This window comes from Physeter macrocephalus, chromosome 8 (genome assembly GCF_002837175.3).
Source record: "Physeter macrocephalus isolate SW-GA chromosome 8, ASM283717v5, whole genome shotgun sequence".
In the NCBI taxonomy this organism is placed as follows: domain Eukaryota; kingdom Metazoa; phylum Chordata; class Mammalia; order Artiodactyla; family Physeteridae; genus Physeter; species Physeter macrocephalus.
In genome coordinates this window covers 89,188,144-89,201,275 of record NC_041221.1, presented here as the reverse complement: position 1 = coordinate 89,201,275, position 13,132 = coordinate 89,188,144, and positions in this window count along the sequence as shown.

Here is a 13,132-nt window from a genome sequence, read left to right as displayed (position 1 = left end):
GTGGAATCTCAGTATGCCTTAATGTAGGAACTGCATTTGGATGACTATATTCTAAACATTTAAAGTGTTTTAACCACTGATTTTTGACTTGGAGAAGTGAAATCACTATGTTGTTAGATCAATAAAAGACATTTTATATCATTTAAATTATTAGAATTAGTTGCTGTTAAAGCAATCAACATTATTTACTTTCAGGCAGCTTAGCATCATGGAAAGGTACTGCATTCTCGGTTCCCTTAGGCAACAAGAAGACAATCAAAGGCATAATTCTAAATTGACTTACACAGTGCAAGAAATTGACTGATCTAAAAATTTACTAAGAGGGAGACCAGCACATCTGCCCCTATAGGAAATGATTTTTGCATAGTAAGTGTTGATCTGCATAACCATATGATCATCGCAAGCGCTGATTACCAAATCTGAATCATCATTACTTAGCAAACTTCTATAAATACACATGGCACCATGTAATATATTCAGCTGTGCTAAATTAATGACAAAGTCCTTACCCGAAGGAGCTTGGGGGTCTAAAAACAAAGATTGACACAAAAGACAAAAATGTAGAACACACACTGAGCAGGGGAAAATTTTCAGTGAAATAAATTCAGTGAAGGATTTTTATGGTTTGTGGTAAAGGAAGAATTAAGAATTGATACAAAGTTTGCCTTTTGGATTGCTCTCACTACAAACTAAGTGCTGGCCTGTGAAAGAACTTCAACATTTTAATTTCTTGACTTAGGAATTTCAAACATGTATTTCTAACTGCATTTTTTTATATCTTCACATGAGTATATTTTAATTCCATAAAATCAACATATCCAAAACTGAACTCATTATCTCTTCTTTGCTGTTTTCTCATTCCTTAAATCAGCTCCTGCCTTGGTTAAAGACACTGTCTTCTCGCAATGATTACCCAAGAAATTTCAGAGATAACTTCTCACCATTTTCCTCCCTCACCTACGACCAAATTCAGTTGATTACCAAATTGATACTGTGTTCTCCATTTGCTCTGTCTTAGTCCTAATTCAGATCTTCATATTTTATTTTAGATGATTATTGTGATCTTCGATCATTCTCCTTCCTAATCTACTCCTTAAGTCATTCTTCTAGAGCAAATCTTAGCTACTCTTGGTCCAACCCTTGAGGGCTCTCACTGTAAAGGCAGCATTGCTTCCAATAGCATTTCTGGCTCTTTACCACCCAACCCACATGTCTCTTTCCATTTTTGTTTCCTACTAATACATGCTTACCACACTCTAAAACTGTAACCTCATTTAGCTTCTTTGCATTCATTTATGATACTCTGTCATTTTATACAGTTGTATATCTTTTTTCTACCTTTTCAAACATTTCAGACCTAGGAAAAAACGCTCTTCTCTTATGAAACTTTCTCCAGTAGCTCAGGTGGAATAAATATCGTTCTCCTACATAAATGTACCTATATGAAATGGCAGAATTTTTATCTAGTAGATATTGGTTGGCTGCCTCTCGAACAATAATATTCCCCTTACACCGACAAGAGCACCCAGATTTGTCCTTCCTCATTTGTTTGGCATGATAATGTCTGACCTTGTTTTATCTGTTTTCTATCATGAGGGGATCAAGCCTGTGGTCAGAGCCAAACTTGAGTAAGGAGACATGAGAGACTCACTTTGATGATACATTTAGAATTCTTTATCAAGCTCCTTCTAAAATTGGGCCCATCCATGGACTAATCTATTATGTGAGTTAATTGATTTCCTTTTTGCTTAAGCCACTGTGTCACATTTGGGTTTTTTGACACATGCACCCCAAAAATCCTATTTGGATTTTCTAATAACTCTTTACTTATAAATATTTTCTCCAGGGTAAATTATAAATTCTTTGAAGACATGGAATGGTTTATATTTCCTGTGCCTCCTATCATGCATATCCTGGCATATTGGGTTATCAGTTATTTAAGCAGAGACCACACAGTCATCTGTCAAGAATGCTTCCAGAAAAAAATACTTCCGGGATAGGAGATTGGACTACATGACCTGAGATGCCCCTTCTACCCCTCAGCTTTTTTTTTGACTCTATTAATTTTAAAAGCTCCCAAAGTATTCCATGCTGCAAAGTTGACTGAGATGGTTAACAGAGTAAAAACAAACAAACAAACAAAAAAAAACAAAAAGAAAAAAGAAAAGAAAAACAAGATATTTTAGTTTCCTAGAGCAGTCATAACAAAGTACCACAAACTGGGTGGGTTAAAACAACAGAAATTGATTAACTCCCAGTTCTGGAGGATAAAAGTCCATAATCAAGATGTCAGCAGGACCACTCTCCCTCTGAAGTATCTAGGGAAGAATCTGTTCCATGCCTTTCTTTTAGTTTCCAGTGTTTGGCTTACAATCTCGGCGTTCCTTGGCTTGCAGCTGCATAATTCCACATGTCTCTCCTCATGTGTCTCTCCTCCTGTGTCTTCACATGGCTGTCTTCTTATAAGGACACCAGTCATCTTGTAGTAGGAACCTACCCTACTCCAATATGACCTCATTTTAACTTAACTATTTATATCTACATCAACCAAATTTCCAAATAAGGTAGTGGAGGTTAGGACTTCAGCATAGTTTATTTTGGGGGGACACAATTCACCCCATAACAAATGCTAGCAGCCAGTGCTTTCTAGGAGGAAGTTTTATAGGGATCTTTGCTCCACAGAGCGGAATAGGATAATTAAGACTCTGAGGGAGAAATCTAAATGATTTAAGGGAAGCAAAGAAAGAAATGACACCCAGTGACCAAAACCATTTTTTAAACAGATACATTTTCCTCCATGATTGGCACTTACATGTGAAAGAAAACATAATCCCAGTGCATACTATCTAGCTCTGTCAGGCAAAAAGCGATTCATGTTAACAACACGACCTTACTGGTGAGGAGGTGCTTTTATTCATTTTTGCTCATGAATAAATTAGCTCTTTAAAAAATTCATAGGAGAAAAATACTGTGTGAAGTTGTTTTCACTTTTATGGAGGTTATCTGTTTATCGAGATGAGGGCATTATGTAATTTTAATGAATGAAATGTAACAATATATTCTTTGGTTTCATAACAGGATTAAAATTGACTCTGAACATAATATAGATCTTCCCTGTTGAAAGGCAAACCCCAAGCCTTTTTCGTCTTCATGGAGGTGTTGTCACAGAACAAATCCGCTTGGAATCAGGCATATCTTGGTTCAGATCCCACCTCCACCAATATAATTGTCATGTGACCTTGGGCAAGATCCTCAACTTCCCCAAACTTCAGTTTCCTGAGCTATAACCTCAAAAGATTGTCGTGATGATTGAATTAAGTAATGCAGGACACTTACTGTCCAGCACACAGCATTTAATAAAAGGTGGTCATTGTCATTATCATCATTATTAGAATAAGGCTAGAAGAATTTCTATTCAAAAATATTTGTGGCAGAAACAAAAGAAAAAAACCTAAGATATAATATTAGAGAAATTATCAGTTTTGTAGCCTTCTTCTTGCAATTACTTATGTAATCACATGAGGGACTGGAGTTCAGTTTTCTTCTGGGAAAAAAAAGCATTCGTCTTTCTAGACTATGAAAAGAAGGACTTCTTCAAGGGACTGTTTTTTTGTTTTTTTTTTTTTTAATATCTCTGTTCCTGCCACCCAGTGTTAAATGTAGACTTCTTTTCGAAGCTTACTTCAAAGTGGATAGGCACCAGATAATTCAGAGAGAAACACCATGCTTTTGCACCATAGTAACCTGGATTGACTCTCTACACAGATCCAAGCAGCTGAGTAATGACTAGTCTGTCATGCAACCAATATTCTCTCCTCATCTTCCTCCTACATCCCTGGCCACTTCTTTTTCACTGAAGCCTTCTTATCATCTGTCTGTCATATGTGGTGGCCCTCAAAAATTTTTAGCCTCTTTTCTTCTTCTGTTCAGCACTTTCAATGGATGACCTATCCTCTCTGATGGAGTCTTATATCACCCAGGTAGTGATAACAACCAAACCTCTGAGTGAGCCACTTGACTCCTAGATTTTTCTACCTAGTTATGGAAATCAATAGAATGTGAACTTAAGGGATTTATCTATATTGCTCACACTATATCCAGTGTTTACCACAATGCCAAGCATAAAGGAGGGGCTCAGTAAAGACTGTTTAAAGAAATAAAATGAAAGAATATTCCACATGTACCACTGACCATTTTTTTCTCCAACCCTGCTCCCTAGTCGTAGTTGTTAATGGCACCATGTTTTACAAGGTGCCTAATCTGGAAAATTGGGAACATATTTAGTCTCCCTCCTTCACTTTCCACATCCAGTCAATCACTAATTCTGTCAATTTTATCTCTTTAAAACTTGTCAAATTGGTCCACTTTATATCTTCATTCAGGTTACCATAATCTTTTGTCTTCGTTGCTCTATCAGCCCCTATCTGGTCTTCCCACCATAGCCATTTTTGAATGGTAAGCCCAGCGTGAACTGGAGTGAAATCCAAATTCCTCTTCATTGTGTGCACATCCTCTTGAGAACTTTCCCAGCTTCATCTTATAACACTCACTGCTTCCCACTCTTTTTCTAGTCATGATAAATGGCCCCCCATGCTGTTCTTACTCTGACCTTCCCTACACTAACATACTTAGCCCTTGTCTCAGAAGGCTCCTCTTGCCAACTCCTTGTTTAACTTTTCCTTGGCCCTTGATTTGAGTTTAGATATCACCTCTTCTGGGTAGCTTACCCTGATTTCCCTCAGCCAAGGCAAGTGTAGATGCTGTCACCTTCTCCAGAGCCCAGAGCACACAGTTCTGATGCCATTTAGCATTTAGCACCCTGTATTGCCATTGCTTTTCTCCCCAGGAGACGCTGTAGGCATATTGTATGCCGGGACTGTGTTTTATTCATTGATGCGTTCCCAGCACCTAGGACAATATTTGGCAAATAATCAACACTTAATAAATATTTGTTGACTAAGTGTTATGTAGACACAGTGCAAAGTAGCCTTTGGCCAAAGCAGTGATTATAGTATTAGCAAATCTGTGTTATTTTTTTTTTTTCTTCAGGATGGTTCACTTTGATTTATCGTGAACTGTTATGCAAGCTAACTAGGTAGGGTAACTAAAAACGACTGTGCTTGACCCTGACTGTAAAAATACCACTGTGCAGACTGTGTTTTTATAAACCAGTATTGAAGCTCAAATCATTTATAGTGGTATCCATATTAGATGCTCTCTACCTACATTCATTAAGTGTTGAAAGAATTTTTTTACATCTTTCCTACAGATTTCTCCTCCAGCTGCTACCATAATAGCTTTCCTTACTTGGTCTGCACTGTTGCTAAATGCAAACACATCAGAATGTGGTACAGAATCCACCTGATTGCAGGAGTAAGCAGTAGTCCTATGAATCATCCATTGACTCATTCACTGTAAGCAGCAATTAGTGTAACCTGGCATTTGTAGGTATATGTGGAGGTTGGTTTGACCCACAGAGCTCTGCCCACACTTCCTACACTTAAGAAAGTTTCAAATTTGGAGGAATTGCAGTTAAACAGTACCTGCCTCATCATTGTCTCTTCTTCATACACGTATGGAATGGATTTTAAATTCCTGATACGTCTTTACATGTGAGGTCAGTTATTACATCAGCTGTGATCAAACTGTCCTCTCAGTTTCATTGTTATTCTCTTAGTCCAAGGTCCTGTTAAAATATCACAGTGGATCAAGTCCCAAGTATGTATGTATGATGTATTGCATTTTAAGAATTCTTGCACTTAAAGAGTTGTTATTGATCTTTATAAATGTTCCATTATTGTGGCCACATAGAGGGGTGGGACAGGGAGGGTGGGAGGGAGGGAGACGCAAGAGGGAAGACATACGGGAACATATGTATATGTGTAACTGATTCACTTTGTTGTAAAGCAGAAACTAACACACCATTGTAAAGCAATTATACTCCAATAAAGATGTTTAAAAAAAATGTTCCATTATAACGTTTTACATATTTCTTTCACCATCAGCATTAACAACAGAGTTGTCATTTAAAGTAATCCTGGAAGAGTGCGTGACTAACAATACTGATAGGGCCAGAGATGAGAGAGCCTGGTGTTAACAGGCTGAATTGTGTTCTCCCCAAATTCATATGTTGAAGCCCTAACCCCAAATTTCACTGTATTTAGAGATAGGGTCTTTAAAAAAGTGATAAAGGTTAAACGAGATCTTAAGGTTGGGTCCCTAATTAAATATGACCAGAGAAAATGCCACGTGAAGACACAGCTAACTAGCAGCCATCAGCAAGCCAAAGAAAAGAGGCCTCAGAGGAAACGAAACTAGCTATTACCTTGATCTTGGACTTCCAGCCTCCAGAACTGTGAGAAAATAAATTTCTGTCGTTTAAGCCTCTTTGTCTGTAGTAATTGGTTATGGGAGCCCAGGCAAACCCAAGATTTAAAACCTACCTGGATCTGAGTCCTGGCCTTTATACTTACAACTGCATGCTGTGGGGGACATGTCTAGTTCCTGAATTTCACTGCTTTATTTGTGAAAAGAGAATAACTAGAAATGCCACCTTTATGAGGTCGTTGTGAGATAAGTCACAAATTAGGGTGATGGTGTTTTGTGCCTTTTAAAAGTGTTACAAAATTATTTTTAGTTATCTTTATCATATTGATATTCACCAAAAAGGGATCTGTATTATTTTTTCTTTAAATTTAATTTTTGAGTCTTTATTGGGTATCACCAAATTTTTATTTTGTTTTGGGACAATGGTCAGACTAGAGAAAAGAACCTGTGTGTTGCAGTCTCACAAAACTTCCAGCTTTACCAGCTACTACCCATGTTAAATAGGGAGTTACTTAACTTCTCAGAGCCTCAATTTCTTTCTTTGTAAAATGGGTCTGAAAACAACTAGAGCACATGGGATTATAGGACTAAATCATAACATGTAGCCCCTGACACATGGCTGCATCTAATAAAATCTATGTTGGTAGCATGGGTGTCTCTCACCTATCTAATTCCCCTTTTGTCCAGCATGTAGGAAACTCTATCCAGACATTCTTGTGTTGCATTCCTTTATTTCTTGGAGGAAATTAACAACAGCAACACAACAGCTAAGAATTAGTGAGAACTCACCATGTTCTAGGCACCATAATAAATGCTTCAACTGGATTAACTTATTCAATCTTCACAACTCCCCCATTATTATACTCACTGTACACTTAAGAAAACTAAAGCCTGGAGTAGGGTTGCAAGATTGAGGGTGGCTAAGTATGGCATGGGATATACTGACACTAAAACACATTCATTGATTATTTGAAATTCACATTTAATTAGACATACTGTATTTTATCTGGCAATGCAGCCCAGAAAGGCTAAGTAACTTGCCTAAATTTACACAGGAGCCAGGATTCAAACCCTTGCATATGACTCACACAACCCCAAATCTTATCCTCTATGGATTACTGACTACCTGTGATATTAAGGAGACACTGTTTGTATAGGAGAAAAGAAATTAAGCTGGGAATTACCCTAGCTGATAATTGAAATATCTTCATAGTTTGGGCTGGTTGTAAACAAGGGGCAAAGGCTTCAGGAAAGCTTTGGGCTCTGAACGGAGAACTTAAGGTCCTAATTAGTTGGGCAATCTGCTTTGACATCGAGAGCAGAACAAAGTTTAAAAGCAAAGTTTCTTTTTGCAGAGTTGTTAAAAATATCTTTTTTTCCTCTTGCATCGGAAAACATTTCCTTGAATTAGAAATAATGCTACGCTAAAATAGCTGTAAGCAAGTTAGAAAATGGCTATTATGCGTGGTTCTTTGTAGAAGATGGCACTCCATGATCGCTTTGCCAGTGAGTTGTAGTGAATTGAAGCCGGAACTCTGCCCATATGTGGACACATCATTAAGTATCTAATCTGGTTCCTTCAGTCCTTACAGTGAAACAGGAGACCTTGTGCTGCACAGTAACCTATGGATCTGTTAATTGTACCAGTTCTGAGGTGTGCATATCATTTACACCTCTCTGTTCCCCTTCCAGGCAGCAAAGAATGTAGCCAAAAAGTAGGCAGAAAATCTGGAAAAAGGCATTTTGTAGGAGGAAAATGTTGGATTTAATTAATTTATACAATTTATTTTTCATCACATTTATTTATTTATTTATTTTAGAAGACTGGGGGAGGCTTGACAAATATAACCACCTGCCTGCTGAACATATTCGTATTTAAATAAATGAAAGAGAACAAGGGAAGAGCTAAATGAAGGTTAAAATAAAATATAAATTAAAACAATATGTGGTTGGGATGTCTGAGCCAAAAGTGGGATTGAAAACCATCAGTAATTGATTCTTTGGATGATAGAGGATCATAGGTTTAAAAAACACTTAAAGAAATGTTTAACTTTTAACTTCAGAGGTGAAAGTATTGATATCAAGTAACTTAATTTTAAATATGCTTAGAACTGTTGAGATGAGCCCCAACTTTATAGATGTGTTTCTAAAGTTTTTTTTTCCTTTAGATTTTGGAATGTGTTTTATTATAGAAACTAGAAATTATGGTGACTTCTCCAGGTTAGCCCACAAAAGCCTCCTTGATTCTTAATATACATGAACTGATATACTGACCCAATAAAACAATTTTCTTCGTTCAGAGCTCAGATTTCAACAGGGCCATCCATAACCATCTTGCCTTCTTCATGTCTGTTCTCTTGAAGAGCAGCTTGTGTAATTTAGCGGTCATCTTTAGAATAAAATCCAAACTGCTCTTACTCACTTAGGACTCACAATCTGACCCTTCTGCACTCTCCAGCCTCATCTTATTTCCTTCGCTTCTGACCAGACTTACTGGTCTTCTCAAATTAGCATAAGATTTTACCTGCCTCAAGGCATTTGCACCTGTTTTCCTCTATTTTTGTTTCTTTGCTGTTAACATGGCTGGTTCCTTGTTTCTGAGGCCTTTCCTCATTGTTCTGTATGGAGATACACCCCCATTATTCTTCACACTGCAACTGGATTGTTCCCCTCAGAACACTTATCCACATATCACTTATCCACTTAGCTCTTAGCCCAATTTACCATCTCCTCTGATTAGACTAGAAACTTGTGTAGGCAAGCTCCAGATCCGCCTTACCTCTGGACTCCCTGGACTGAACACCATCTGTGGCATGTAGTGGGTGCTAAATAGATATTTGTTGAAGGAATGATCGAATTTGTGTGTGCTCCCTGCTAAACTAACTAATAGCAGCTGAAGCAGGACTCTGAATTCCTTTGGGCACAAGCCAGGGAATCGTCCTGAGAAACTTGTGCCAGTGTTTGGAGGCGGTTCCAAACACTGGAGAGCTTCAGGCTGTCTTTGAGATAGGGGACAGCATTTTTGAATGGGTCTTCACATGTGCCCAGATGCTCATATAATTAATTAAAATGGAAGTGGCTGAGACAGTTTTCTCTGTGGAAAATAAAATGTGTTGGAGGGAGTGTTTATATTTGGAGAGATGATTAGGAGTCTACTACAGAGTCCTGGCTAGGAATGGTGGCATTTTAACTAGGTGGATGGCAGTGGAGATTGAGAAAAGTTAAATTCCAGAGTTGTTTAAAAGTTTAAATCAGGAGTTCTCAAACTTCAGCATGATTTACAGATTGCTGGACCCTAAAGTCAGTTTCTGATTTAGGAGGTCTAGCGTGAAGCCTGAGAATTTACAGTTCTAACAAGTTTCCAGGTAATATTTATGTTCCTGGCCAGGGGACTTCACCTTAAGAAACACTATTTTAAATTCATGAGATTTATAATAAATTGAATGTTGGAAATGAAGGAAGAAGTAGTAAAAAGAATGATTTCTAGATTTCTGGCTTAAACCATGTTTTTTTCTCCTTCTCCTACACACCTATCCTTCTACACACACACACACACACACACACACACACACACACACACACACACACACACACACACACACTCCTTGTTCCCAATTACACGTGGCAGACACCCTCAGCAGCTCTTTGTCCTTTTTCTGATATCAAAGTAAGCTCAATCTCAAAAACAACTATTCCATTTTTTTGAGCATCTGGGGAAGCTTACGGTGAGATCTTACATGGAAAACCCATTATTTCTGATCAGTTCTTATTTGTCTTTGGTTCTAGGGACATTTGAATCCAGGATCTCAAACGCCATGAGCTTACTGCCGTCTCTTTTTGTCTCTGTCTCTCTCTAGATACATATCTCTGTTTCTGTCTGTCCATGTCTCTCTCCAAATTCCCATGAAGGAGAATAAGACCCCTAGAGCTTTGAGCTGACATTTCTACTGCATCAAGACCAAAGAGGAAAGAAGAAAGAGAACTTCCCTTCTTCCCTAAAAATAAATACTAAGGAAGGCTTGTGATTGGTTAGGCTTGAGTCATGGAACTATTCCTGCACCAATCACTGTAACTGGGAACGTGGGCAAGGCCAGTTAACCCAGATGGTGTCATGTTGCCAACGCTGTGAACAGAGGAAGGGTAGTCTTGCAAGCCTTTCCAGAAATCCAAGTTTAGATGGGGGAGACATAGTTCTCCTGAGAAAGAGGATTACTGTTACCAGAAGGGAGAAATTAATTCAGAAAAAACAAAACAGGTGTCCATCTTCAACTTGTAAGCTTTTATTTCTCATAGCACCCTGCAGTAAGTAATAGTACTCACTACAGTCTGCAGTTTTTTATGTATTTTGGAGTTGATTTAATACATGAATTCTATACTAGGTTCTGGGAGGATAGGAATTACATCTACTTTGTTCTCATTTGTGTGCCCAGGGCCTGGCAGGGTGACTAACACCTAGTAGGTTCTTGATATGTCTAATGAATTAATTAATAAAATCCTCACTAATACTTTTCTGCTAGCTGAGTTCCCTCTCCTGCTGTAGTATCTCTTCTTGCCACCCAGTTTTGTGGCATCTTTTATTTACCCATGTTTATTAAAGGTTATTGTGTGAGGATTAACTAAGGGTCCCTAGGACTTCAGAATATTTAAGGCAGAGGTCAACAAAGTTTTTTCTGCAAGGCTCAGATGTTAAATATTTTAGGTTTTACAGACCATATGGGCTCAGGCACAACTACTCAACAACTCTGTAGCATGAAGACAACCATAGACAATGTGTAAATTAATGGGTATGACTGTGTTCCAGTGATACCTGGATACCTGTTCATTAAGACAGGTGGTATGTCAGATTTTGCCTGAGGCCTATTGTCTGCTGACCCCTGATCAGCAGCAAAGCTTTCTGCTTACCTCCTGGGACAGCTCTGAGTCCACCAGTGTATACACAGCTTCGGCGTTTAATGTCATAAATCTCATTCTAGTGATATCATTATTTTGTTCTTTTCATAATCCTTAACAGATAGGTTTCTGATCCTTTCATTAAGTTTAGTAAAATGGAAAGTGATGTGATGTGAGTAAGAATGTTGTACCTGAAGTGAAAAAGAGCTATGCATGATTGAATGTTTTTGAGTGACCAGTAAATGAAGAAAGAAAAGTATCCCAATAGTCTAGAGTTCTATTTTCACTATGTAATCACATTAACATAAAATAAGAATCGATTAGCATATCTTCTAAAGAGTGCACAAAATTGAGATATAAAGTTCTCCATGACTCATTTTATTTAGAAAATCAAGTTTAAAATTTTTGCCCTTCCAGGCCCTGTTATAATTGCTTCGAAGAGTGCTTAGATAACCTTAAGGTGGAGTTTGAATTTGATTGAGGAAAGGGAAAGGAAAATAGCAATAAGACTTAGAAAGAATGAATTTAACTTGTCTTTTAGGCATTATGTGCTAATACACCATTGGAATATTTCAAATGCTAGTGATGCTAGCAGTGATATAGTTTCTGAGGGAACTCATGCTCTTAGACTGATGGTCAATTTTATTATGGAAATCTGAATCACATGATGATATGGGAAGTTTCCAGCTATGAATATTTCACACCCTAGGGATGGTCTTCCCAGCCCAGTGGAGAAAAAGAGATGCCTGTGGTACATGATCACGGCTGTGGAAAGCTTCTAATCATAGGTATGAGACTAGATTGATGTATGAGTAAATACCTGAACTGTCAAAGCGTCTCTTTACTAACTTCAATTGGAACTTATGAATAAGGATGACACACTGGCATTACAAATAGTCCAGAGAGAAAGAACATCCTCAAATTATTCTTAGTTTTTTTTTTTTTCAATTCAATGGCTTATTTAGCCACTAGAGTCATTGCTTCATCCAAATTTAACGAAAAGAAACGAAAGCAATTGCTTAAAATTTAATTTTTCTTTGCATTAGGCCTTTTAAAGTCTTTAGATTTACCAAATTTTAGGAAGTAGAAGGGGCATTACAGTCCAATCCCTTGGCCCTCACTTCGAAGACAGGAATCTCTTTAATTCCTGACAAACAATGTCTACCTTCTGCATGAAAAATGCCAGGCAAAGAACCCATCCTATAACTATCCCCATTTGGGACTTTCTCACTGTGAGAAATTTCCCTTTTGTTTTTATCCTAAATCTACTTGACTATAGGTTCCACCTCTTGTTTTTTAACCACTCTCAACTCTCAAGCAATATTTAGTGTCTTGTGTCTCTTCCACATGAGAGCTCATAAATTAATTGAAGAGAGATACATATACTTTCTATGCTTCTGGGTAAAATGGTTCCATTTTACCTCCCTGTTCTTCATATTAGGTGATTTGCAGTCCTCTCTCCCACCAAGCTCTTTACATAAGATGTGTTTCCCATTCATCAAGGTTCTGCTTAAAGTGAGAGCCTCAAATCTGGGGAAAATACTTCTGTTACAGTCTGATCTGTGAGAAACATAATGAACGATTTTCTCTGACCAGACATTCTTTTTATAAAGAACTATCTGGCTCACTAAAATGCCATATTTTTGGAGGATGGAGGTCTATATGATATCATTGTTTCTAATAAAACTTTAAAAATTACTTAATTATGTGTAAGTCGGGCTTCCCTGGTGGCGCAGTGGTTGAGAATCCGCCTGCTGATGCAGGGGACACGGGTTCGTGCCCTGGTCCGGGAAGATCCCACATGCCGCGGAGCGGCTGGGCCCGTGAGCCATGGCCACTGAGCCTGCGCGTCCGGAGCCTGTGCTCCGCAAGGGGAGAGGCCACAACAGTGAGAGGCCCGTGTACCACAAAAAAA